We start from the raw sequence: 24,110 nt of genomic DNA on the forward strand, positions 1-24,110 counted from the left end.
AGAACTTTATATATTTTTATAAGGTGAGTACGAGTTCTGACGTAATGGTAACAGGGCGACTAATTTAGAAGAAGGTTCCTTTCTTGAGTGAAGTAAATCTGAAGATTTTAGCAGTAATTGTAGAAACTGATGGCCACAGGGAAATTCTATTTGTCTCAAGAGGTTACAGGTGAACTCAATTCTGTTATAAACTGAAAATACCCTACCTCGGCTCAGTGGCACCTCAGTAGTCAAGCTGTTGTAATTAGGAAGGCTTAGATGCAAAAGGAACACTGAGGTATGGTGCTATGGTTTAAGCTGTACATAGCATTTGCTGACACTAATGTTTGTGTCTTATGCATAGATTATTATTGAGCTCATGGTTCTGTATTTTTGCTGCTGTTTAACAGCTTAGAAAACTGTAATAGAGAACAGAGTAGAAAAACAAATTAACAAAGAAGTAAATACCAGTCTTTCTGCATTACTGTGCTGTTTTGCATTTCCCACACCTCTCACTCCCCCACTTCCCCATGATGCACAGCACTAGGCAGCCATGAGGAGTTTGTCTGTTTCTATTTTAACAAAGTACATACCTTCATTCTTCAGGCATTTATTATGTAGAGATCTACTGTACATGTCTTGAATAGTGTTTAGAAATGCAAATAAAGCTGCCTTGTGCCATCTGCAAATATGAAGACAGGGCTTTTCATCCTTTCTGGTTCTGACCTTTTGTGGTGCTGTGTAGAACAGTTAATTACACATTTCCCATTATAGTGTGGCTTTAGCTGGGAGATCATTGTCCTTCAGGAGGGTAGCCAGATGGAACGGACTGTAGTTCTAAGAGATGACTGAGCTCCCAGCAGAATAAAGAAGTGCCTTTACTGCTGCTATTTGTGAAGGGAACAGCTTGTCGATGCAGGTCTGGGATTTTTCAGCAGCTCATCAACCTCCTCCTTTTTGTATACTATTTTCAATTAGTTCTCAGGCTCAGAAACAGAATTGAGAGGGGAGGTTTTACAGAATGGCTAAGAAGGAAAGCAGTTTCTCATTCATCAGTTATTAGAAGGATATGCCAGGCCCAGAAATGGATATTTGTCCCTTAAGCACCTTGCTAGAAAAATCCTGTCACATAGCTACTAAAATCTAGACTTTCATTCTCCTGCCAGGTGGCTTCATCTTTCCTAAAGGATAGACAGTTCCTGTGTTCCTAAACATATGAATACAATTTTCTTGGATAGGCTAGATTTGGCTGTAATTGATCTAGAAAAAGTAATTCTTGCTTTAAATTCTTCCTTCCAACCTCTGTTTGAAAAATAGTACTTCTTTCTTTTCTTTTCCTACCAATGCCTTCCTTCTTTTCAGCAGCAAAACAGTGTGAGGTGATTAAAAATGTGATTAATAATCACATAGGTTTACTGGATAATGACATGTATGTAACTGAAGATAATCAAGTAATTAATGGGACTGTTAATTACACTGACTTTCACTTGGCAATGATTATATTTTGAGGCAAAATTTTGGAAGGAGGAAGGTTGGGTTTTGTTGCATGCAAACCTAGAAAATGGTAGAGATTCCTTGGAAAACAAGGAAGCTTTGGATAAAAGGTTCATCTAGCACATTATAAACTGTATCAACAAACTGTCATCATCAGTGTCCCCTTATTAATTTGCATATGAATGATAAATGTAATCTGTCAACCATGTGGTCTGTTTGAGGCTGGGACACATCACAAATCAATACCACAGAAAACTGTGCCATAATGCTCCTGAAAACAACTCTTTCACAGATCTGAGGTGGGTTTTGGTGGCTTAGTACATTGTGTTTAGGGACTGTTTGATTATACTGGTGAATATTTTGGTTTTCCTGTACTGCATGGTAAAAACTTCTTTGTGCAAACAGCATATGGGAAGAAGAGGAAGGGTTTTGTTATTTAGCACTGGATGGCAACAGCAACTCAGTTTAGTTGTGTCTCCAGAGGCTGCTTTACTATCAGCCTCTTTTCAGATCAAACACCCAGAAACCCGTGTCACAGTGCCTGTTTAGTCCTGGCAGATTGTAGCCTTCTAACCTTTATTTTTCTGTTTCGTCTGCAGGTCTCGTGACCCGGGGAAGCTTTACAAAATTTTTTTGGCCAGTGTGGAATAAGAAGCCATGGGGGAAAGCCTAGGGTGGGAGGCAGGATGGCAGGTTTGTCCTGGGCCCTGCCTGTGTGTTTTGTCAGGGAGACAAACAGATCAATGCATTAAGAGATCTTAAGAAGCCACGGACACCGCCCACTAAACCCTTGGAACTGTCCTCTGTGTGAACATTTAAGAGCATGCAACTTTTGTGCAATCTACATTTTTTTATGGGTTTTGCTGGGTGTGAGGGTGCCTGCGTCCTGTGGACTGGCTGGCTGCGGAGATGAAATCTCAGCTTGTGAAACGGAGTCAGCGTATATGTTGTAGTAATAACTTTGATGTGTTATATTGCCTAATGTCTTCTAGTGTCTTTTATTTTGTTTTCATGTTTATCCTATGGGGTTACCCATCTTCACTTCAGTTCTCTTCTTTTGATCTTGTTCCCTGATTCTTGCAGTACTGGATAGCAGTGCTTGTGTTCTCTGCTCTAACAGGGAGTTTTCCTTGGTGCACTGTCTTGTCCTATGTCTCCTGCTATGTTTATAGGAGCTTTTCTTAAGCAGAATCTTGGGGTTTTTTTGTATTAGCCTGCAATTCCTACAATGTGAGTTTGCCCCTGCTAGAGACTGGCTGTGCTTGATGCTTTGTGACTTGATTTTACTGTGAGATAGACTTCCTCTCTCCCCTCTCTTCAAGCACCTCTCTTGCACATTGCATCCTGCTCTTCTGTGAAGGTCTCCTGTTACCTCTTGAAAACGTTTGCTGGAGCATTTTACTATCACAAAGATCAGTGGGAATCAAGATAGAAAGTGAAACATTAGTTCTTCTCAGCAGGGAAAATGGGATTCTTCAGTTTAGACTAAACCCACAAAGCTTGCCCTTCCTCTGATATGTTGTTCAGTCTAATTTAATGTTATTGCCTTGTTTTTGAGAGAATGATCTCATGGGGAAAGCAGTTTTCTATAAAAAGTGAAATGGGCACGGGGATTGCATTTTTTCCCTCCCTGCCCTCCTGAAATGGCTGTGCTGGGAATCAAGTGTCTGGAAGCAGCACGGATATTTTTGCATATATTATTAGAGCAGAGAAGGTTATTACCAACTAGGTCCACATAGCCCACAGAACTCAGCATCACAGCTTGTTTCTGCTCTCGCCTTTTGTACAGTCCAAGGACTGCCCATGGAGCCCATAGCATTCAGCATTTTGTGTTCCAGCTGACCTAAATGGCCTTTCACTTACATTGAATAGAGCTCTGCATGTTTGAGTCTGATCTTGCTGAGCTACACCACACCTGGCAGAGCTGAGGCACCCACTGTCTGCACTGGCTTATGCAAGACTTTGCCTGCTCTTTGGTTCCTGTCAAATTGTTGATTCTGACTTTAGCTCAGCACTTGTTGGACATCTCTGGGCTTTATGGGGGTGGTTGAAATACTCTTGCTCCCACATGACAATCTCTTTGCTCCCGCTCAAGACATCTGTTAAGATTCCCCGTTATGTGGAGGTTGCTTTCAGCATCACTTTAATGTACTTGTGACACAAATATTTTGAAGATTAAAAACCAGATTCTTCTTTTCCTGCGCTGTACACATGGACGTCATGCTGGCCTGGAGCCATCTTCAGGTCAGCACATTGTATGCCAGGTCTCAGCTTACTCCTGGGGTTATTGCTGTAGCCAAGAAGCAAGGATTTTCATGTAAATCAAGTCTTCCTTCAGGGAGGAAACTCCTTTGTCTTGTTATCTGTTTTGCTTTCAAGATTTCACAGAAAGGAGCCTTAGCTGCATTGACTTCCACTCTCCTTAGCATGGATGAGACCAGCTGATGCTGCCATGAACTTTTTTAGTGGGTTCTGTAATGAATGTTGTAAATCCTAGAGGTTGTTAATGCCGCCAGTAGAAGCACCTACACCTTCATCTCATGTATGTATCTATGTAGTTTTTTTAGAACTGGTGATGTTTGACTCTCTGTTGAAGTGGCCAAAATGCGCTGCATAGCCAAAACTGATTTACCAACTCCTGAAGTTCTGTCTGTGGCATCCTACCTAATACCTGGAGTTGTATCCCATAAAGACTCCAGAAATTCCATGTAATGTAGGGTGCAGTTCCATCCATGTAGGATGCTGTAACATATCCAATCCATCAGTAGGGTCAGATGGCTTCAGGCTGCCTGCTTACAGAAATCTGCTCGTGGATACTGCTCATCCATCTCTGCTGAGAAGAATGCAAGTGTTGTGGGATAGGAAATTAAAGGTGATATTATTAGCTGGGGGCTGACAAATCTCTTGCCTTTTCCCACAAGGAAGGAGGCGGGGTAGATTATCCATCTTGAAGCATCTGGGGAAAGACTGAGCTCTTGCTCACTGATGATGTGACAGATGATGTTTTGTTTCATTAAGAAGCTTCTTATTTATGTTTATTAACCCTATAAAAATGGATTTTGTCTTTCCAGTGTTTCCAGAGTGTCACTTCAGTTTACAGTTTTCAGTGTTGACTGATTAAAAAAAAAAAAATGAAGTGGATGTCAAGGAGAAGAGTGGAATAAAATGCTTTTGTCACTTGCAGAAATGTTAAGAGAAATATCTGAAAGCAGAATTCATTTGCTGGATTAACATGTTTGGAATTGTTTAAATGCCAAGTTTTCTGTACAATGTTTTTGTAATTAAACTTTGGAGTTCCTTGGTTTCTAAGAAGTTGATGTGCTTGTTTGACACTGCTTCATTAAAATTGTTCAACGCTGAATCCATTCTGATTCCATTTAAACTGCATTTTATGAAAGAACTATTACTACATTGATCTCGTCAGAGATTTTGGCAATTCCACGTTAACCTTTGAACAGAAATGTGCCTCTTCCACCTCTCCATCCTCTGGAAAAGCTGAAGGAATTTAGGTTAATTACTTACAGTGGTGAAAGTGTCAGAGTTTTTGGTTATAGCTAATGGTTATCAGGGCCTTTCCCCAACTTGACTAACTTTAAAAATGTCATTTCTCTCACTCAGCCCTTTTTTTACATCCTTGTCTTCTTTTAGTCTCCCTAATTTCCCACCGTCAGAGTGATTTTCTTTAAGAACCTTCTGTATCATAACTATTGCTCCCTACTTGATTTTCTTTTCCCCTATTAGATTTTTGTCCTCTCTTTACCCACCTGCTGGCTGAGAATGGAGCAAGCTGTAGCTTCATGACACTTGTACTTGGTGTAGGTGCTCTGTGGAGGAGTTTGGATGACTTCTGCCTCTGCTGATGCTCTTTCTGAGTTCACAGTGCTGTGAGCAGCCATGTCTTTATGCTACATTTGTGGTCACATCTCATTATTTTGGTTGACAGATTAATGCCTGGTCTGTCTATACCAACAGGCTTGATACTGTCTTCTTCCTTACAGTCTATATTGAGATTTAGAATGCTTTGGAGATTTTTTAAACCACGAACTGTGTAATGGTAAAGATACTAAAAGTAGAAGGAATGTAGGGAAAACATGCAGAGGAGAATTATCTGCCATGTGACACTGGCTGGTTTGGAGCTGGAGACAGGAACAGCAAGACAGGTGCACACCCAGAGGAAAGAGTAAGAGCAAAACAGCAGTGAGTTCATAAGAGAAAAACCTAATTCCTTTGTAACCTGTGCTCCTGTTTGTGGCACCAGGAGCAGATGGTGGTAAATCATGCTCAATTTGAGACAATGTGGTGTAATAGTTCCACTGTTTGTTCCTGTTTGTTCCCCCTGTTTACTCTGCAGCTGGGCAATTGGATGATGATTAATTGTCATCTAAGGGAAGTTGGGGGGGAATCTGAGGCCTTCGGGCTCTTAAGAGGAAGAGATCACTTCCTCTTTGCTCAGACAGGTTCCTGTTGATAATATGGAATATGGATTCATTTGGAATCTGAAATTGGGTTTTTTTAACCTTCTGCTTCATTTCAGTTGAATCCTTCAGAGTCAGAAATACATTGGTGCCGCTCCTTTACTTTTACTATAGAAACTTTCTGCTTGGGAACCATCGAGAATTTTGCTGCTTCTTTTTCCTTCATTGCTGATACTATTGAGATTTTTAAAATGTTAACTTTTTTTAAGATATTCATGACTTGCTATCTTACTCGCAAAATGTCTGCATTTTGTATGAACTACCATTTCAGTGTGTGGTGAAGTATCCACATCCATTATGTAATACAAGGCATAGCATTTATACTAACTGATTTATGGGTTTTATTAACTAACCTATAATTCTTCTGCTATGGAGGTTTGGGTGTTTTTGCTATTTACTGTGCAGACGTGATTGGTTTGTGTGCCTGAAGATGTAAAAACGCAAGTTATTCTACGATGTAAGGTAATTGGTAAGTTATTCTAAGATGTAAGGTAAAGGGTCTCTGCTGTCTCTTCCTGTTGATGAAATGGCTCTTCTCCTAAGTTGTTAAATACTCTGTTTACTGAATGGTCATGCTTGCTCTGGAAGGCAAAAGGCATTCTCACTTTTCCCTAGAAATATGTCTGTGCACTTGTGATCACAGAAGTCCATGTGATCTTTTTTTTTTTTTTTTAATAAATTTGGATTCTAAAACCTTAATGAAAAAGAGTTCTACCTATCCAAATCCTGGGCTGCTAGATACCATCTGGTTTCCTTAAATTGAGTGGAACAATGTTACACCCACTGAATACCTGACTTGCTGGAAATCAGAGTGAGAGTTCTAGTTTTTGTTTTGAAGCAATAGCCCTGTGGGATTTCTCTTTCTATCTAATATCAGCAGTTCTAGTTTTATTAAATCTGTTCTAGTGTTAATCAAGAGAGAATTCCCTCATCTAATTTATTTGAAATACTGCTTAAGCCCAAGACACTTGCAAAGAAATCCCCAGCTGAAATTCAAGGCCTACAAACACTGTTTCAACCCCTCCACCTTCAAAGTGAGTGTTAACAACTGTATCAGTATTTGGATTCTTCTCAGAGGAAGTTCCTTTTTCTCAATATCACTTCAAATTCCTGCCTATGTTGGTTTTCTGTCTTGAATATTGAAGGAAGGGAAGTAAACTGTTTGGACTGGGGGCAGATTAGCAGAGAATTTATCAAAAGTGCAGGCCAGCAGGATGGCTGACTCCAGGGGAGTGAAAAGCTCTGGAACATTAATCTAACACCTTTCCCAGAAAGGACTGAGGTGCTTTTAGGATGAATGTTGTACATGCATAAAACACAGGCTGCATTCCTTGTGTTTAACACCTGGTTATGGAGAGTGTTGACATGGTCATCCAAAGATTTCCGTTCTCTTAAATCACTTTGACCCAAGCAAAGCATCTGCTCCTGAAGGAGTAATTGCTGTACAGTGGTATGTGACTTTTAGGCACATGTAGGAAATTGATGTGCAGGAGGGGTTAAATTTCCTTTTACTTACTGGCGAATATGATGAGTGGTCAGGCATATGTAGATGCACAGAGACAAATTCTGTTTACAGTCCTTTTTTTTTTTTTTTTTTTTTTTTTTTTGTGGTGAAGATGGCCAGAACTGCCTTTTATCTTTACCCTGTTAAAAATCTGTGAAGGGACCTGGTAGGATAAGGACAGAAGAAGAGGATACAAGAATAGAATTTGTCTTTATTCTTGAGGTTAATGTTCACGTACTGCCAATACAGAAATGGTTGAGTTTTCAGCTTCAGTAAGTTTGAATTCAGACCTGCAAATTCCATACATTCTTGAAGTGCTTTTGAGGAGGAAAAGTAGCAAATGTGAAAATGCAATTCTAGCTGCACCCTAGTTTCAGGACTTCACAGTTATGTGGTAAATGTGCATTTCCAGATATCTGTAATCTCTGTCCACTTAACCAATTTCCTCTTGGGGGGACCAGTGCCCTCTGATGATCCATCTTGGTATCTTGGAATGAGAGTGAGAAGGCCTGGCAGTGAAGGCCAGAACTTCTGCATGTGAAAATTTTAAGTCAATTACCTGGTTTTGTTCTAGGCGTATGGCAGTTTCTCGGGGTTTTGTATTTTTTTTTTTTTCTAATAGATTCATATCTTTGTTTCATGCAGATACATTATTCTTTTCCTACCACTCTTTGAGAGCTGGTCAGGGTGAAAGTGGTTCAGCAAGTATTTCTGTGTTACAAGGAGAGCAACAAAGAAAACATGACCTGAGTTAGCTTGTCTTTGAGGTCATCATTCTGACAGCAAGGATGGCTGTGATAAAGATTTCTGGTTGGTTAAAGCTGTCTCTGTGTGTTGGCAAAATCAGCCAGGCTGACTTGGAGCTAGCAGGAGCTGTGAATACATAAATCCATGGAATGGAAGCTTTGCAGCTGTTGGTATTTACACAGTACTGTGTCTTTGCAGAACTGGTTTTTGTTCTGGAAGCCTGCAGCAGCTTCACACTTCATCAACCCCACCAGCTCTCAGGTGTATAGCAAGGTGGGAGCTGCTTCTCTGTGGTCTTACTCCAGCCAGGAGCAGCCCTGTCCATCCCTGAGCTTCACTAATGCATCAAAATACTAAAAAACTACACAGCTTCTGGTTGTTGTAGAACGTTTTCTGTATTTTGTGAACTGGCTGAGCTCCTGTCGAAGTCTGCCAAGCACTAGGGTTTTTGTGAAGTGAGCAAGAGGATCAGAGAGGAGAGGAAGGGAAGCAGGCGCTCCTTTCTGGAGGCATCCTGCTCGCATTTTGGCTCCCAGTTTCATGAGACTGCACACTGAATTGATGTGGGAGCACTGACTGTAGAGAATTATCTCCTTTTCAGCACCTAGGGCTGTCAGTAAATACATGACAATCAAAATATTACTCCTGGCTTTATGCTGTTGCCCTTATCTGTATGTTTCTCTGAATGCCCTGCCTTTCTTTCTCTCTTCCCCTCTTTGTACTGAGCTGTTTCAGCTTAAAACCAGCTAAAATTGACTTAGGTGGCTCCACCAGGAAAGACTTTTCTTATAAAGTCTTTTTTATTAATGCCACTGGAATGTCACTATCCAGTGGACTTAGAAGGGGCTCACAAGTACTGCAATTGAAGTATTTAGAAAAGGCAAAATTATGGAAATAAGTAATTTAAATTATATTGTCTTTGGAGAAATGGGGGCAACAAATCAACCCAGCAACAATGCTCTTCTCTCTGGTTTCCAAGCCAGATACTGACAAAACAAACTGAAGGGTTAAAATCAAGGCTGCTTAATCTGGGGGAGGGGAATGAGGAGCAAGATCACGTTACTGATAAAAGAAAATATGTAAAATAACAAATTCCAGGCTTTCTCCCTTGGGGTGTGCATTCAGCTGTAGAAAGAATGTTTATGGAATAATACATTGTGTTGTTTAAGCATGCTTCAAAGAACAAATCTTTTCTTACCTTGTAGAAGTTCATCTCAGCTTTTTCTTTTCTTTCTTTCTTTCAGACCATAAGTCAGTAGAAGTGATGTATGTTACCCGTGGGGCAGTTTGCACAGGGCTAGCTTAATCTGGGCACGTCCTTACCTTGGATTGGAAGTCTGTTGTATTTAATGGGGTGTTAACTCAGTTTATTCCCTGGGATTTCTGCAGTAATTTTATTGCCTGCAAAAGGAGCAATCTGAAGCCAGATGAAGTGAAGGTATGCTCTGTACCATACCTGCTGAGCTTGGCAATGATGCCTGGACACATTTACCTTATTCTGGGGTTTCTGTTTTCTTCATCACATCTCTTGCATGTATTTTCCTGGTAGTACTGGTTTGAGTTCGAGGGTTATCTCCCTTCTTTGAGAAAATAGATCCATAGGCACTGCATCTGGTCTGTTCCCAAGTCTGTGTCAAATGTTCTTGGCAGTACAGGCAAGCATAAGAGTAATGGATTCTGAAGTCAGATTTTACGAATGAGGCTGTTTGGTAGTTGAGTTCAGTGATACTGCAGCAGAACATAAAGTGAATTACAGTCTAAGACATTTATAATGTTAAAGAACTGGGTTCCTCTAATGCTGAAGCACTAACAGAACAAAGAGAAAAAAATCAAAGACAAAGGATAAAAAATCATCTTCAAGTGGACAAACTGTGCAGGATGACAGACTTTTATAAAGACTTCTGTCAGATGCGGCTGTTTGGTGAGGGAGGATGGTGTAGATCAGCACTGATGCCTTAGGACAAAAAGCTCAATTGTTCAGTCCTCTTACACAGGTGGTCTTACAACTCCTATGTGGTAAAAGCACAGACAACAGTTTCATGAACATTAAAAAGCATTTGGATGTTAAATTACTGGGTAGTATGTGTTTAGTGTGAATGAGAGCCACGATGTCACTTGTGCCTGATATCTTGGAGAACAGACTGCAGTAACTTCATCAGACTCTTCTGAAGCACAACTTTGGCCTGAACTAATATCCTGATATATCAAGTTGGTTTGTCTCAGTTAAGTTTGTTGTCATGTGGTTTTGACATACTTATGTTGTAGGAAACATATCACAATTAGATCAACTGTTTTCTAAAGCCAAAGCTTCAGTGGAAAGTTTTTGGCCCCCATGAAATTAATGAAAATTTAGTTATTGACATTGCTGGAGCCAGGATTTAATCTGCAGTCTTCAGCAGTTATATATGTGGTTATGGATTATCAGTCCATATGGAAGCTGGAACTGTGTCTCCAGCTTTTCCTAGACTCATCCAGTGTCTGTAGTGCTGCAGCTTCACAGAGGAGTCTGCGTGGGGGTTCTTCCTAAGGAGAATCCAAGAGGAGCTCCTGCAATGTATTACCAGGCTGACAAAGCATATGTTTCTTCAGCTAAAATAGCACTGCTCTTTCACATATAATGGGGTCACTGTTTCTCTGCTGAGTTTCTCATGTTATTGATACTTACTAGCTGGGTTCCAATTTGATGATAAAATATCAGCACTTCAAAATCCTAGCAGTGGGAAGGTTTCACATCACCAAAATGTCAGTCCTGTCACTTAAAGAAACACTTCTGTTACTTTCTGTCACTGCTGCTACTTTTTCTTTTCTGATAGGAAATTTCAGTTGGATTCCCAAGTTCTCCACTAGCAATTTCACTGAATCCAGTATTTCACTACCATGGGCAAATGCAATGAAGGTGTTCTCAGGGTGGGGTGGGAGGACAGCCTGGATCCAGAGGATGTGGGTTTGGTTTCCAGGCCCTCTATGTGTGACAGGTTCTATTTCTGCTCCATGGTCCAGTCAACAAATTAGTGAAAGGTACTCAGTTCCGTGATGATGATGTTAAAAGAACTAATGGAGACAGAGTTTTTGGGCAGTGGGCTGTTTTTGGTCTGCTTTAGTTCTTCATTGTGCTAATGAAAAGAGTAAACATCATCCTTTTAGACAGAGCTGCCTGAAAAGGGGGTTGTGTCTTAGCCTATGTATCCAGGAACTACCACTGTGACCTGAATAGGAATCTACAGGCTTTGTTCTGTTAATTCATCTACCGCCACTGGTAGTTTTGGATATGATTAAGAGGATTTGGATTTGGAAATAGTAATTTGTTGTTGGCTTTTAAATTACTATTTAAACTAGACTTGTGATGTCTTTTTTCTTCTTGAGCTGTACTGCCTGAAATAGTTCAACTCTTGCAGTTGAATCCTATTTTCCTTATTCTTTCTCAAGCTCTGACCTTTAAGAACACAAGTGGAACTGGTATCTATACAAGGAGGTGGCAAAGGTCTTGTGTAGCCTTCTGAAAACAGCCCTGTTTTGTTTGCATCACAGAGTAGTCAGAAAATGTATCAGGGAAGAATAGTGGATAAAAGAAAATGAATGACATGACTGAGTACAGTAGCCAGAAATAACCTTCTGCCTGGGCTTGTTCACCTCACCAGAAATTATCAGTATAACGGAACTGTGATTTTACAGCATCTTTAACCATAAGGGTGTAGTCTGTGTAGACATACATTTATGTCAAAATTCTTAATTTTGATGTGGATACATTAATAAAATGATCCAATATAAAAATCAGTGGCCATATAGTCTTATATAATTTAACCATATAAGTTTAAAAGCTGTTTATTTAGCATACTAATGAGCACTGTCTGGGTTTGATGTCTACAGACAAGATTGTGCATAGTAAATAATAATCATTGCAAAAAAAAAAAAAAAAAAAAAAAAAGTGTTTCTCAGGGTCCTAAATGCACCAGTCTCCACAATCTATGTGCTACTTAATTTCTCCTGAATTTCAGTCTTGTTCCTCACTTGAGTCAGTGTGAAATGTGTTCCTACTGGGTTTTTTTAAGATTTAGAACAAATGACAGGCTGACCCAAGGGGTTTGACTGGAGAGGGAAGAACACTGAGTGCCGCTTCAGCGGAAGAAATCTTGTTTTATTAGTCCAGTCTGATGTTTGAAGAAGAGAACAGATCAGATTTGGACTTCACTGGTAGATCTAGAGCTGGCTGGGTTGCTGCCCTAGAGGGAAAGGTTCCTGTCAACTCCAGATCTCCCAAGAGACATAATTTGCTGAGCTGGTGTGATGAGAAGGTTCAGAGGTAGTGTCAGTCTGGATGGTTCATTAGTTTAAATGTCTGGTGTTGGGAGGTATGTTCTCAAGCAAAGGCTTCTAAATATAAAATAGTCTTGTGAAGTTTTCATCTTATGCATATTCACTTGTTGAATTTACATTTTGTTTTTCATCTCTGAGCTCCTAGAACAGGGCCTTTCACAGAGGACAGCCTTCCCATCTGTCTGAATAAACTGACAGAAAGTTTTTGCAAAAACAGTCCCTTGTTTAACATGTCCATGCCCTCCAGCTAGTTTCTTTCAGAACACTTTGAAGACACTGCCATTGTCACATGCAAGCCTGATTAATCTAAAGCTTGAACAAAAGTTTGATCTGTGCACCCTTGAATACATTGACTGTATTTGGTGGAGGTGCAGGTGGAACCATAATACAGTTTTGCCTCAAGAGACCGAGGCAGTCCAGGCAGTGCTCTCAGTACAGAAAGTTCTTGGTGAAGCTGGAAGAGAGCAAACACATCTGTCACTCACCTCTGGGGCATCTGGAGGGGCTGCTTGGGAGCTGCAGGGATCAGCTGGCATGGAGGGCTTTCACCAGTGCTTGCAGAGATGCACCTGTGGTTCCTCTGAGCCCATTGTCTCTGGCTGGCCTCCTCTGCTTTCCTGTGCACTGCACTCATGGGATGCATGAAATACATCAATAAGGGGATGCATTCCTCAACCCCTCCAATACTCATGGGTCCTTGATTGCTTCTAGGTTTTGGGTTTTGTTGTTCTGTTCTCATTTACTTTTTTTTTTTTTTCAACTACATATCAAGTTATTTCCTGATCTGGCTTCATATGGTGGCTAATGGAACAAAATTGATGCAATTGCTCCAAAAACAGGCTTTTAGCTAGTAGATTCTAATTAAAGCAACCCTTTTTTATTTTTCAGAGGAGGAAAAAAATCCTTCCAAGGGCCCACTGTCTTTGTATCAGATGAATATATATGCAATAATTTCCCAGCCTGATGGAGACAGAAGTTGAAATATGCTTGGAGCAGTTATAGCCAACCATATGTAAGTGCTGGCATTACCTGGAGCTTATTTCTCCCACAAGGTGATATTTCTACCACGGTAATCTTGCTGCCTCCTGCTGTAGGCAGTATTAGGGAGAATGTGTCAGAAAATTTGTCAAAATGGCTTTTTCTCAGAAGATTCCATATTAGTTATGCCCGTGGGGGTGGGGGCAGGTGGAACTATAGGTTTAGTTGAAAATTCATAGTTCTGTGGTTTGGCCAGCATGAGTTTCAGGGGTAAGTCTATATGCCCAGCTGCAGAATCTCCTGTATTTACAAATTCTCCTTACAGGTTCTGTAGGGAGATTGTTTCTTTGTTCTTGCCTGCTTCTTCCATGTGCTTGGTTGCTTAAACAGATGGAGGTGAGGAGATTTTCTCTGCTTCCAGGAATAAAACCTCAGACTCCACACTTGCAAACATGATTAAAATTAACCAGTTAAATTTCACATGTGTGGTGGGTTCTCAGTGGCCAAAGCTCAGTGGAACTGTGAAAGGGTGTAGTTAAGCTGCCTTGATATGACATGGACTGCTCACTGTGCTGGCTGGATCTAATCTGGTGGAGGGGGAATTACCTTATCTCCAAACCTCATCTCCCTTCCAAATCCACCCTAACATCAGACTGAGAAATCAGTGCTCAGGAGAACAAAGACACAAATTCTTTTCCACTCCAAGTGCCAGGAGCAGGAATTTTTTATTTAATCTTCTTTCTGTATTAGTGAATCTGCTTAATAAGGCTTCCCAAGGTAAGTTACTGCCTGACCCCCAGCCATCCCCAGGAGGAAAGAGTGATGGAAGGAATGAATTGCTGCTCATACACAGTAGCCTCAAGACCCGATGAAAAGACATGGTGGGTAAGTGTGCAGGAGGCTCAGTACACGAGAATCTCTGATTGTCTTCCCTCTATCACTGTCTGTGTGCTTCAGGACCACTTTTCATAATTTCCTTCCCTAACTGTCCTAAAGACCAAACAGCCTCTTACTCCCCATTTGGAGCATTTAGGCTCTCTATTCATGGAGAACTATTCGCTATCACTCCCTACCGAGCCTGAAAATCCTTCCTGTCCAACATTAAAAAAAATAATAATCCTTTCTCTGTCTGTCCCGTTCCTGCTGGCCCCCTGCACCTGAGCTGGCTGTGTCTGAGACACTTGGAGCCTGTAAGTGATGCTGTTTGCCTCTGAGTCAGAGAGGCTTTTAAATCTGAGTGTAAAATGAGCCTCCTCCAGCAGTAAGCAGCCGATCATACACCTCCTTTGAAGTTCCCATTTAAATAACCTCCAGGGCTTTCCTAATGCAGGAAGCCAGCAAGAGGAAGTAATTCCCTCCTTCTCCCCTCTCCAAAGCAAGGAAAATGAATTCCCTGGCAGAGGAGGGATGCTGGATTTCAGGGTACTGCAGAGGAGATGAAGAGCTCTTGTTTGCAGCTTCGTTAGTGAGTCAGCACATATTCATTCATGGGCACAGCTTATTAACCCGTGAGCACTACAGAGGATGGTGTTATCGCTGTCGTGAAGTAATTTCAATTTGTTATATAATTTATAAGGTAACTGCTGCATCAGAGGGAAGCCTGTATGTGCTCATGTGTCCAGGTCCTGGTGTGATGCTAGGATGGGAAGAGGATCAGGGAAACAAAAAGGAAGGGTCCTGGCAGGAGTATGGGAGCTGACCTGGTTGCAAGATGGGGTTTTTTGCTGATTTCCCACCCCTGTGGGTTGTTCCTGGTGCTGCTGCTTCATTTAAAGGTGGCTGTGTGTTTTCAGGCCTGAAGCTCTACATGTGAGTTGGTACTTGGATTTTTCCTGAAGGTGGACAGATACAGGAACACAAGTGAATTTGTGTGACATCTGACAGCACTGGAGGGATGTTCAGTGGTGTGTTGGAAAGGAGGGTGTCCTGTGCTATATGGGATCCTGTGACATTAGATGTCAGCTTTTTATATTCTTAAGATTATATTAGGGCCTCCTCTATGGACTGGTGTCATGTGGCTGCCAAGTGTGAGAGTACAGTAAAATCTTCTGAGACCTTTGTAGTTGCTTTGTGCTGCAGTGATTTAATGGGACAGCTTTCTACTGAGACGGCAGGTTTGCCCATTACTGGAAGGACTGGAAACTGAAGAACCTGGTGAAGTCACATTCCTACTTGCCTTGATATTACTTGTTTGCCAGGTAGGTTAACCAGTCAATACCTAAATGAGTTCACTCCTTTGTTAAGTGATTTATTAAATAGTAAAGCTTATTCAAATAATTAAATAGACTTTACTAGTGCACCATCTTAGCTAGAGAATGCCCTAAAGACATCTTAAGTCTGAAGCTAACCAAGCTGCCTGAGGTCAGTTCCTCCTGGGCTCAGAGGTGCAGAACTCAAGGATCCCTGCATTTTCAGACTGCTCTTAAACAGGTGTTCAGGGTTTATCTTCCCCAAGGAGAAATGTGTGCTTGCCTGAGCATGATGTTAGTCCTTGGTCTGACTGAAAGTGTGGGGAGTTCCAAGGCAATTATACCTGCACTAATCATAATTTGCTCCTTAATCTAGGAGTATCTGCCTCTATGTCCGTGTTTATGCTAAGTTGCTGAACAATTTGATTAGGTGCTTTGAATAAACCTTGTAATTATGCCATAGATACTCCTGATGCATTATGTTATTTTTATTATCTAAGTTAACACTGCCCATTGTTGTAGCGTGGTTACACTTAGAGGCTGCTATTAGAGCTGAAGCTCAGTTGTGCTAAATATTGCACAGACGTGCAGTCAGCTGCAGTCTCTGTCCTGGAGGACTCGCAGCTTGCCTGTACTATTGTGCATGAGCCCATTAGAACACCCTGAGAAGCATTAGTGCCTCAAATAGTTCCACAGGTTCTGTAATGGAAATGGCCTTGCAGACCTTTTAACCTGTGAAGGCAGCAGTGTTCCTGAAATCAGCTTTGTCTGTGTTCTTCCATCATTATCACTGCTTGTTAGACAGAATTTTGGGAAAAGATAGTTTCAAATGTGGTTGGAACTGGCTAATTCTGATTTCTCAGTGAGTCCTCCTGAGGGTGGAAGATAGAGCCAGGCCACTCTCTTTCATGTCCCCAGCATGGGTTTCTGTTTTGTCAAAAGCATATGTGAGCTGAATTCTTTCCTGGCTGGTTTGTACTTCACCAGATTTCCCTGACCTTGTGCCAATCAATGATGAATTGTACAAGTCCCCATCAGAAACACTGCAGAAGCCAGAGGAATGCCAGCCTCACTGTGTAGTACATTAAGTCAAAATATTTTAAGCCTAAGACTGATGGGTATGATTCTTCTATTTCAATCTGCTCCTTCAGATTAAAAAGCTGCTAAAAGCTTCAGCTTGTCTTGCTGCATCTGCTGTTTCAAGACCAATGAATGGCATGTCCAGGACTGGAGGCTGTGGGTAGGAGGATGATATTTTGTGATAAATGTACCTGATGGTGTTTTTTGTTCACAAAGTTTTTTAAAAGCCTTTTACAGCAAATGATCAATCTATTAGAATACTGAAAGAGCATCTAGCACTCCTTTGACTGTGAGGAATAAGTAATGTCTAAAAAGACCACAGACCTCTAACCTATGCAAAGTTAGTTCACTTTTTGCTTATGTTTCCTTCTTGCCTTGCCCTCTGTGGTGCTGTTACAGTTAGATTGGCTATAACTGCAGGATATTATTTTGTAATATTTTATGTATTGTCTCTCTTACTAATTCTCTATCCCCTTTTTACAGCTTTGTGGCTAAAAGATTAAATATGCAAAGCATTTATATGAAAAAACATAAAATAGCAGATTATTGCTATTTTTCCCTTGCTTTGCATTAAGTTTTCAGTGTCAAAGTTTCAGTGAGGCAGATTCTGTGGTGATGGGAATCAGTTGGTGGTAGAGTTGATTGATTTGAATTTATTGGTATAAGAATATGAGGATTTCCTGAGTAAGCTGGAAGGTGGGAATCATGCTCAGAGACATAGCTGGTAGAGCCAGTCTGTAAAACCTTTGAAATGATGAAAAGGCATAAATATCAGACTTCTTCCTGTTAGACTACTGTGATCTGTCACAGCACCAGTGGTAGAAGGAGGAGAGGTGCAGAGGCTACAAAAGGCAGCTCATATTTCTGGAAGTGCTGGTGGGATTTAGAACTGGTTTTAGCTCACATGAAATTTTGGGACTAAGGCCAAGTGCTATTTCTGTAATTTGAGGTTGACCCATGGCTAGGATTAAGGGCTTGAATTCGATTTACTTTAAATCTGAGGCTGAACTTGGTTGACACCTGCTGGTTGGGATTCTAGGAAATCAAAGGAAGCTTCATTGACTGACATGAAATTCTGCTTTCAAATACTGGTGAGAAATCAAATACTTTTCAGCCATTTTCCAACAACAAAATGAGAACTCAAACTGGTGGTGCTTAGGTCTGACCTCAGCACCCTCATTTCTCCTGTTTAAGAAGCTGGAGCGGGCAGAGAAGAGAAAAAAGACATCTGGCAAATAGACATTCAATTGGCTTAATATAGGGACTGTTTTGCTGCAGTGTAACTGGAGCCTCTTATTAAGAATCTGATGGCACTTCTAAACAAGGAGAGCTGCTCCCTTGGAGGGGGCAATCTCCAATCATATGCCAACATTGCTTTTGACATATTTATGACTCCAATAAAATCTCCCATCTGGTATATTTTAAAATAAAATTGAAAATTTATCACTTTGCTGTAGTTGGTTTGTCGTTCTCCCTGAGAGAAGATAGCCAGGTTGAGCTTATTGCATTGGCAGCCTGTCAGCTGAGGTTAGGCTGAGGTGTGATTTAAATTTCAATATTTTCCACATTACAGCTGTCTGGGGTGGGGAAATTACAAGGAGAAAAGCAGGGAGTCTGTTATTTTTATTCATTAGTCTCTCCTGATTTGTTTTGTTTTTCTTTTGTTTCATTCTACTTACTGCATGCAGCACCTGGAGGAAAAGATACTCCCCATTTTGCTCGGTTTCCACAACCTTTGCTTGGTCAGAGTTGTGTGGGAGGGACAAGGCTGACCCCAAGTTGTGCCTGTGTCTCTGTGGCTGTGATAGCAGGGTAAGATCCTTCTCCATGTGGGGTACTGTGCAAGTTTATAGCATTTGGAGAGACTGCAACTTTCAGCAGAGCTAAAGGAGCAGTGCTGATTCCCATTTCCCTGACAAGGGACCAAAGGAGAGGTGTGGAAGGCATTTTGTTTCACTTAACATAGACAGCTGTATCTAAGTCTAGATTTCATCACAGCAGAGAGAAATGTACATTTCTGGGAGCAGAAGCAAACATGCTGTGGATGTGCCTTGCTGTTTCTAAGCCTTTATGATGGGGTTAGGTCAAGTACTTTTAAATTATGTGCAATAGATCAAATGCATCACCTGCCACAGGATTTCTTTGTATGTGAATCTTTGTCTGTCCTAGCTGGAGTAGGTTTGGAATGTGGAGCAGCTGAAGCTGAGTCTGGTGTTCAAGCTGCAAGGCAGGATCTGCCTCCCAGTGGGTCACTGGGATTTCCCATTCGCCTGTAGTGGACAGAAGCTGGGGAACAGGAGTGTTTTGTCTGTGCAAACCTCCCTGGAGTGGGGGGCTGGCTGTAGGCCTCACAGGCAGCACTGTTCTGCTTCCTGCTTTTGATTCCTGCCCGAGTCACGCCTGGCTGCCTGCTCTGGCAGTGCCCACTGGTGCGTTTGATTAGGTGCATTTGTTTCCGTTTGGGTACTCAATAGTCTGACTGTAAAATTATCAGAGGTCTTATCTGGGCAATCAAAGGGAGTAAAATGCCTTTATCCACCACCTCCAGCAGTTGCTTTGTTGCTCAGGTTGTGGCTGGTGCTGTAATGGAACCAGTGGCTGCCCTCCACTGCAGCTGTAGAGGTTGTAAGGCAAGAGGGTACAGGGCTAATTGAGATGCCCATGTGAGGGCTGCATTAGTTTACCCTCCATAAAATCGAATTCTTGGGCCCCCCTAGACAGGGGGGAAAACCTGGGAGAATTGCCAATGAATCTCCAAATGGATTTTGGCAGTCCAGACACAGTAGCTTATATAGTTCTAAGATGTCTCTGGGGAATTACAGCAGCAGTACAGGTGCTCACTCTGGGAGAAGATTAAATTCTACACATGAACTGTAGGCACTGAACCTATGTGGGGCCAGTTGTGACCTCAGCCCCACTGCTCTCAGCTGCAGGGAGAAATGCAGCCCCCAGTGAGTGAGGATTATTAACTGCAGCCTGCATTTGAGACTTAGGAATTATTTTCTGTGGAGCACATATATAACACTTATATGCATGAGTCAGGTATTTGTGTAGTGTGTTCCTCATTTCTAAACTGTGCATTTTGGACTCCTTATTACGTGTAATGGGCTTTTGTTCTTCTGATACATATTTGTGCAGGTGAGTGTATGGTTAAGGGTCTGCCTGTGTGCATTTGAGCACAACATAAGTGTATGGAGAAGTCTTCTGGGAATACTGTGTTTGTTTGTGGTGGGGTGTGCTTTCTCCAGTGTACATTCTGTGTGCATACAGTGCCTGTGTGTGTGGCATTTCATTTGATTGTTCTGTTTTGCTGTTTTCTGGGCTGAACAATTAAGGGTAGTTTTTTGAGTGCGTCATATATATTTCCTTTCACGGCAATTGTGCATTTGCTAATGTCAAATTTATTCTAAATGGATATTCAGGTGCAATTCTTCATTTGGTAGACATAAATCTTGGTTACGTGGAATGAATGGATGTTTTGTCTGCATGCTCAGTGTATGTGTACTCCCTTGGTACACATGCTCCTGTTGCCTATAGGAAAAGGTGCTTTGCACTGAAAATAATCTGTGCCTGCCTTATGTGCTCTAAATGTGTTTTTGTGAATGTGGGGGTTAGAGTATGTGGGCAGGGTGTGTAGTAAATGCGTGGCTCTAAAAATCTATGTGCTCAGTTTAATATTTGTGCCAGGTAAGCACATATTTCCCTGCATTTGCTGGCACACTTGCACATGTGTTGAGTCTTCATATTGTTAAAATAACATAAGAATTGTCCACATATTTTCTAATCTTTAAAAAATGTCCTGCAGCTTCCATGGTTTAAATTTCTAAATGTCTGTCCAAGTGATATATGTCAAAACATCAGGAAGGATATTTAAGCAGTTATGTCAGTGGAATGAAACTAAGTCATGAGTTAATGCTTTTCTGATGCTATATAAAGGGGAAAATGGTGAAGAAGGGCCACAACTAAAATACAGAACGAACAAGATCAACGAGAATAAAGTCAGGCAGTTTGCTCTTAAACTGGAGACTTTTACAGCAATAGAACTCACATGACTGTATTGCTATTTTTATGCCATCCTATGATCACACCATCCTGTCCCAGATCTCCCACCCTCTAGGGTCAGTCCCCAGGAACCAGGAAGGATGATGGAGCCCTCCTAACCTTGTTGCTTCCTCCTGTCTGTCCTGCCAGGTGCTTTGAAAGTGAGTCAAGGCATTCATTATCCCACCATTTCTCTTCAATGACATTTTAAAAGACCTGGCACAGTAGGAATGATTGATGTGCCTGCTGCTTTTCTCTGTAATTATCCAGTTTCCTTGTTGGGACTGAAATTATTGGCCTGCAAGAGGGCAGTGTCCCTGTTGCCACGTAAAAAATACCCAAACACAAACCTGCTTGGCTGGTGAAGCTCCAGCTGGCTGAGGTGGTGATGTGCTGGTAGATGGTTACAAAAACTTACCCCTTTTTTGTTTCCCTTTTCATAGCAAAAAGCAGTGCACTGAAACAAGGACAGTGAGCTGTAATTAGTCCTCAAACAGCTGTGAGTTGCCCAGCTGAAGACCTTGCCTGTAGTCTGTGGCAGGAACAGGAGGACAAAACCCCTGAGATCATCGGTTCAGTTGGTTAGAGCATAGTGCTGATAACACAAGGTTGTGGGTTTGCACTCACAACAACCTTGTGTGAGCTATTGAGTGAAGAGTTTGATTTGAGGATCCTTGTGGGCTCCTTGCAGCTCTTAATATTCTGTGGAGGAACAAATACTGGCAAAATGGAAATTACAGGAATAGGAAGATGGTTGAGAGTCTCACTCAGTTATGGAGCATCTTCTGTGACATTTGCTTTTTAGAGGGTGTTCAAGGAGTGTGTGCAGCTATTGCCAGGGGAAGTTGGATCTGGAGCTATCAGGAAACACAAAAACTGGGAACAGTTGAAGTTTCCTCATCAAAAAGTAGGAGTGTGCCAAGGATGGTGTGAGACAGCAGAGGGAGCTGACAGGGATTCCTGTAAGTATTTGTTGGACAGCTGCTATTCAAAGCCTGAAGAGTTAACAAATTACTAGTCTCGATGCTCAAGGACTGCCCCTCTGCAGTCTGTTGCATTCTCTGTCTTCACCTGGGCTGTAAATTCCTCTCCAGAATGGATGCTGGAGGGTTCATGGATGAGCAAGGTGAGAGAAGAGGGAAAAGAAGGTTGGGTTGAAGGATCGATGAGGTAAAGGATCCTTCAGCCTATGCTAAGAGAGCTGTTTGTAATGAGCAAGGAAGCAAGAGGATCCTGTGTAGCCTCAGGTGTGTGTGCAGACGCTGTCTCAGCCCACGGGGCTTTCCTGGAGCTCAGCTCATGCTCCAGCTGCCTGGTCCTCACCTCCCCCTTCCCCTGGCAACTCATGCTGCCTCTCCCCCGCCCCCTCTGCCTCCAGTTCCTTGTGACAGGCTTAGAAATCCTGGGACCCCTGATGCTGGAATGGCATTTTGGCCTAGCTGGAATTGTTTATAAGCACAGAGCTTTGATGCTGTCTCCAAAGCCTCTGGAGAGCTGAGAAGGGCTATTTTTCTTGTGATGCTTTTGGAGAATGCTATGGGAAAAGGTCAAGGGACAGAGTGGGAACGAGTAGGTCACATACTCATTGGTTTAGGGCACCACGACAGCATTGGTTCTTTGGGGTCTCAGAGGCTGCTTTGTACAAATAAGCACCTCTCAGTGAGCTGCCTGGGAAAGAGCGGGGCCACGCCTCCCGCAGCGATTTCCCGCGGTCCTTCTCTTGCCCTGCCCTTCGCTGTGTTCAGCATCCCTGCCAACCGGGCAGATCCCACACATGCTGTGCAGCATCCTAAAAAGCCCTTTGCCTTCTGCCTTCACCTTTGTAATGCAAGGAGATGTTCTGTAAACAGGGGCCTTCTGCACCTGGCACAGATGGGTTTGGCATCAATGCTGCAGGATTCCTTAGTCCATCCCTATGTCACCACCCTGGGTCTGTGTACAAGAAGAGCTCAGGCTTGAACAGCTATTTGCCCTTTGATTTAGCATGTTCTCTTTCTCTTTTAAATTGGGGTGGGGGGAAGCAGTCTAACAAGTCTTGTTTCCTTTTCCTTTTTCCTCCCTGATTCACACATACTTCAACTACCAGCCAGAGTGTGGGGGATATGTGAAGGAACAGGAAGCAGAGGGGTGAGGTGGCGAGTCATTTACATTGGAAATATGAGCTGAATGTGCATTTCCCTACTGCTGCCATCAATCACTCAGATTTCCTGTACGCTACGGAACAGAGGAATGGAGTTTGCTTGCTTCCCACTTCCCCCGGGAATGGAAACGCTCATTTGTTTCACTGCCTAGAAATGCTGATCACTCAAAACATTTACTGTTTCAGAGATACATGCAGTTCTGAAGCTGAATTTTTCAGCTTTGTCTTATCTGGTCTTCAGAAATATCTTCAGATGTCCTGTAGACCTGGGGAATTACTGTGTCTGGTAGAGATGTGAAGGTGCTGCTGCAGTAGCACAGGAAAGCCTACAGGCAGCGGAGCAGAAGCTTTACTGCAGAAGCCTGGCAGATACCCTCTGGTCTCCATCAAACCAGTTGCTTTAGCTTGTTCATGTAGTCTGGCACCAGATCCAGCAAGATGAGGTTTTTAGAGTCCTAAGTCGTTCTTATTGTTGGAAACTTTTCAGTGACTATTTTATGGGGCTAACAAATCTGTTGAGTGAAAGTTATAGTGGGGAATGACATGGAGCAGACAGATCAGCACATGTTCACTGTTCAGCTCTGTTGGAAGGGATGGGGACAATAGAAGAAACAGAACCTAAAATGTGGAACTGAGAAAGGAATAGAGAAAAGGAAAACCAGAAGGAAGCAGTAGGACAAACTAGAAAGTGAATGAATAGTCTATACCAAATAGCAGAAAATAACTAAGTGTAGAAGAATTCAGGTAACCTTGCACACCTCAAAGGTAGAATAAAAATGCCTGTGTATTCATTGCCCTTTTGATCATGTGAAGGTCTGGCACACGTCTGCTGTCTTTGATGGGATCTGGTCTCTGATTAAGAACCATCTTCCTCTCATTTAACAATCTCTCATTAGCCAAATTATTTTCCTGCAGAGGAAATGTGGACTTCATTCCAGCATAGGGGGGCCCTTGGGCTGTGGACAGTTTGGGACTCATGGATAGCTGAAGGGATGGGACACTAAAACTCTGGTGTGGTTCCTGCAGCCCTTGTTTGGTGATGGCAGGGCATCTTGGAAGCTTCTGTGGTGGCTGGGACTGAGATGTTGTTGGTATTCAGTTCAGCTGCTGTAATAAAGAGGCTGGTGAGGCACCATGTCCTTGAAGCATGGTGGTGGCCAGGAAAGCTC

At 42.1% G+C, this 24,110-nt stretch overlaps 1 protein-coding gene across 4 annotated transcripts in view; it reads left to right on the forward strand.

The window, feature by feature from the left end:
- The window catches only part of HMG20A (high mobility group 20A), a 57,143-nt gene extending 33,559 nt beyond the window's left edge, over nucleotides 1–23,584 (forward strand). For 3 of the 4 annotated variants that reach the window (XM_072934176.1, XM_072934175.1, XM_030281242.4), the window contains one exon: nucleotides 2,073–4,834. The gene's annotated coding sequence lies outside the window, so the exon portion shown is untranslated. Of the gene's footprint in view, nucleotides 1–2,072; nucleotides 4,835–13,401 lie in introns of those variants that run through there. The other variant, XM_041718334.2, reaches the window with a different exon arrangement.
- Nucleotides 23,585–24,110: the final 526 nt, after the last annotated feature.

This window comes from Taeniopygia guttata, chromosome 10 (assembly GCF_048771995.1).
Source record: "Taeniopygia guttata chromosome 10, bTaeGut7.mat, whole genome shotgun sequence".
Classification (NCBI taxonomy): domain Eukaryota; kingdom Metazoa; phylum Chordata; class Aves; order Passeriformes; family Estrildidae; genus Taeniopygia; species Taeniopygia guttata.